Source organism: Vigna umbellata, chromosome 3 (assembly GCF_029865625.1).
Source record: "Vigna umbellata cultivar VRB3 chromosome 3, Vumbellata_1.0, whole genome shotgun sequence".
Classification (NCBI taxonomy): Eukaryota; Viridiplantae; Streptophyta; class Magnoliopsida; order Fabales; family Fabaceae; genus Vigna; species Vigna umbellata.
Genome location: NC_142167.1, coordinates 43,788,700 through 43,792,936, shown reverse-complemented (window position 1 = coordinate 43,792,936; position 4,237 = coordinate 43,788,700). Strand labels below are relative to the sequence as shown.

Below are 4,237 nucleotides of genomic sequence, written 5' to 3'. Positions count from 1 at the left end.
AATTCATATATTTTCTTTTCTCACTTAAATAATATATATATATATATATATATATATATATATATATATATATATATATATATATTAATATTTTGTTTCAACAATATATTGTGTCAATTATTTCTATTAGACAATATACGTTGTTTCCGTCTAAAATATTAGTTTCGATCGACCCAGATTAATTTGAAAGAAATAATTATATATAGAGAGAGAAATTGAAGAGAAAACACATTTAAGAAAAAAATACATAAAAGTCATAATATCTATCACTCAATATTTACAATAGATTGAAGTAGTTCTTGACTTTCAGAATTGAAGGTGATATCCAGGAATTTATGTAGTGGGAGATCTTTTTTTCCTTGATGATGATACAACAACATACTTCACAGTGAGAAAAATCTTCTAACATCACATGCTTCTAAAATCTTCTATTATGTTTCTTCACTCAACAGATAAATTTGATAAATTTTGTTGAAGAAGTCATATTTCTCCACATCTTGACTTTTATAGATTTCTTGTTGAAGAAGTAATGATTTACACACATCTGCTACGCTCTCAACATTAAGAAACCTATAAAATGATATAAAACGAAATGCATGATCCTTCTCATTATAACAAAAAAAATATGAATTTGAAACATGTTTCTTATTTGATTTTTGCTTTTGTTTTATATATTTGAATGCAGATTTTTCTATAACCATAATGCTTTTGTTTGTTACATAATATCAAAATCCATTCATTATTTTCATTATTTACTATTAACCATGACAATACCTTTTTCATTAAATTATTAGGTAATAGTTTAACTATTTAATTATTCCTCTACAAAACTAAAAATACCTTTAAATAACATACATATATACTATATACAATTATAACATTTACATCTACATATAATAAACTCATTTATACAAATATATATTATCTTTCAAATATACTATTACTGAAAAAGAAACACATAAAAAAGAAAAAATAAATAAATGCCCCACATGGATGAAAATTCACATGAGAAAAACAAATAGGCTGCTGCTTTGAAAAGATCATACAACAATAGCTGATTTTACCTCCAGTTTAGATATTGCAATACTCATCTTTTTCTATCACATTTCTTAACAGATGCAATAACAAAATTTGTCTGTAATATTGCACTATATTGTTTAACTATTATTAGTAGAATTTATTGATAATTAGATATCATATAACAAACATTAAATTTTTGTTTCCAATTTCATTTAACTAATTTAATTCATTATTTTTTACTGTGCATGCTCTAAAACATAGGTAGATCTCAGCAGCATTTACCAGTTGCAGTAGTTTCTATATGCTAACCTGATGATATTGTAATGTTTTTGCTGTAAAAGATGAAATCCTTTATTTGATTAGGAGCAACACCCGTTGATTTTGAATGCATGCATTTGCTGGATCTCTTCTTACCTGTTTGCAAAATCATATGTTTAGAAGATCTAATAATAGAAAATATAATTTGTAAATAAGATCTATCTGCAACCGTTTATAAGATCAACTATACAAAATATACAAGTTTTTCAAGTTGAAAATTAAGGTTTCGTATGTTTATAAATTTAACCGAATGTCATTCTTAATTATTTTGAAAGAAATAAAAACAAGGTTGCATGTGTTTATAAAATATAAAATCCTATAAAAACTTACCCATTGAAAAGCTTCTGCAGAAAATAAAGAAAGAAAAGACATCTGAAGCTTTCGGCGGCAGCAAAGAAAGCAAAGAAAGCAAAGAAAGAAAAGAAAGACAAAAGAAAGAGTGTGAGTTTTAGGGTTTTATTTGACTTTATATAGAGGAATATGAGGGTCCCACTGTTTTAATTATGTGGTTATATAAGTTCTCTCATCATTTAGTACATGAAAATAGATATAAAATTATAATTCTGTACCATATATATGCATCATAATATATAACAACGTATATATAAATGCTGCTAAATTCTTATGGCAGTAGATTCATGACTTTTCTTTCGCATAATTCAAATAAATGCCAAATTGGAATGTGAAATACAACAAATGCATGAAAGTATTTGATATCAGATTATGCTGTTAATTAAATGTTTATTTTATCTTCCAAAACAGAAATATTACATGTTATATAAAATCTTATTAGCTTATTAGGTTAGCATATAAGGTTGCCGCAACAGATAATGTTGATGTTTTCCTGCTATAGAATCCATATTTTTTATATGGTTTATTTTTATAATTGTTAAGTTTTAAATGGTTACAAATTTTATTAATATTATATTATGATAAATAAACTTATCTTCTTGATATGCTAAATGATATTTGTTTAACATATCTCAAAGAAGCTATGTTTATATATATTTTCTTCCTTAAATGATTATACTATCTTAAACGTGATGCTAAATTGATGAGTTTTTTTTATGTAATACAAAGATCGAATATTCAATTAATTATCAGCATAATGTATACATATTAGATACAGGATGAATCTTTGACATCTATTTTACTTATTTTTAATAAGTTAGTGAAACTCCACAGTGATCTTAATCAATTTAATAATTTTTCTTGATGTTTCTGTGTTTTTGAAATATTTTTATTTATAATCATATAAACAATCAAATATATATTAACTAGATATATTTAAATTTAATTATGTAAAATTTTATAATCACTTTAATCTAAAAGTGAGTTGTAACATTGTAGTATAAAACTACTAAAATAAAACATTACATTTGATGATAACTACCAAGAATTACAAACTTTCATTGAAGGAGATGTTACACTTTGGAGAACAAAAGTCTATTTATGATTGTAGCTATTCTTTCAATCTCACGCTAAAAAGACTGAAAAGGCATCCTCCCTAAGCTCACATCATTGGTGATCATTGCAAAAGAGAAAACATGCACAAATACAGACAACACAGAAGCAAGACTAAACTAGTGTACAAATAAAGTCTCAGATAATAATTTAGTTTAACAATTAACAACATTCAAGAACAACTAATTCATACAAGCACAAGACCACTATACCTACTTATCCAGATATAATGCTGATACAGACTACTGCAGGCATGCACTCATGGTAGTATTTATACTCTATAGAGTTATAAACAAGGGTAACTCGACTTACCTACCATGAGGTAAATCTTCTATTCCTAAAACCCAGAGGGCTTGGGTGAAGACCTCTTTCCATTCTCTCCGCCACCCCATCCAACTCTACATGAGTTAAATGGTTGGTAGAATATCAAGATACTTGGGTACCGCAGTCTCTCTCTCAAGCATTCTCTTACAACTTGCTAGAAAATAGAATCTCTCCTTGACATTCTTCTTATAACACACTTTTCTCATTCTCATTACACACCACTTTCCTTCTCATATAAACCATATATTTATATGTACATTGCATACAAACATATATACCATTGACTGTACTTCAAAGGACCATAAAAAACCCCAATAAGTCATCAAAAATCACATGAATAGCTCATACTTAGGAATGGAAAACAACTTTGAAACCCTCACCAATAGCTTTGGAAGGGTCCTAAACCCTTTAAATCACCTAAATAACGTCCAAAACAGACACCTGAAACCCCGAAAACCATCCAAAATTGGTGCAGCGTCGCCTAGTAACGCCTAAGCGCCCAGGAATGGCGCCCGACACTGGAACATCAGCGTCCTAAGCACCACTTTCGCATTTACAGTGCTCAGCGCCTAATTTGGACACTCAACGCTATCAGTAAAATTAAGACTCGATTTTCTCACTTTGAACACCTTATCCCCAACTTCTAAAGACCCCTAGGACCCTTTAGACCTTGAGAAAACTCTGAAAACACTGCTACAACACAATATGACCCTTTAAAACCCAATTTCACTCTTAGAAGCTACCCAAACTCAATTCTATACTTTCGAGCTTCTAAATCAGTATACTAATTGCATAATCAAGTCCAAAAATACCTGTTAGCACCCTCCAACACCTCAGATTGCTCACATATCTGCTGTTACAAAATCTCACCATGCAAAACCTCAATTTTAACTAAAAACACTATTAATCATTATACACTATACTTCTCTCATTTGATAGGTTAAGCAAGTCCTAAATAGTCTCCTAATACAATCTCAACTGTCAAACACAGTCCCCACTACTAACCTCAAAATTTCACTAGTTAAAATCTTCGTTTTACACTAAATATACCTCCAACTTCAACATTGATCCCCTTACTTGTTCCATACCAGATTTTCTTCAATCTAACACT

The 4,237-nt window shown here is 28.7% G+C and overlaps 1 long non-coding RNA gene across 1 annotated transcript; it reads right to left on the bottom strand.

Annotated features, from left to right (window-relative positions):
• Positions 1 to 244: 244 nt before the first annotated feature.
• Positions 245 to 1,775, bottom strand: LOC148202588 (uncharacterized). The gene is made up of 3 exons (XR_015784636.1): positions 1,669 to 1,775; positions 1,330 to 1,434; positions 245 to 570 (listed from the first exon to the last, which is right to left on the bottom strand). It is a non-coding gene; the product is annotated as an uncharacterized LOC148202588 (long non-coding RNA).
• Between the last annotated feature and the right edge of the window lie 2,462 nt (positions 1,776 to 4,237).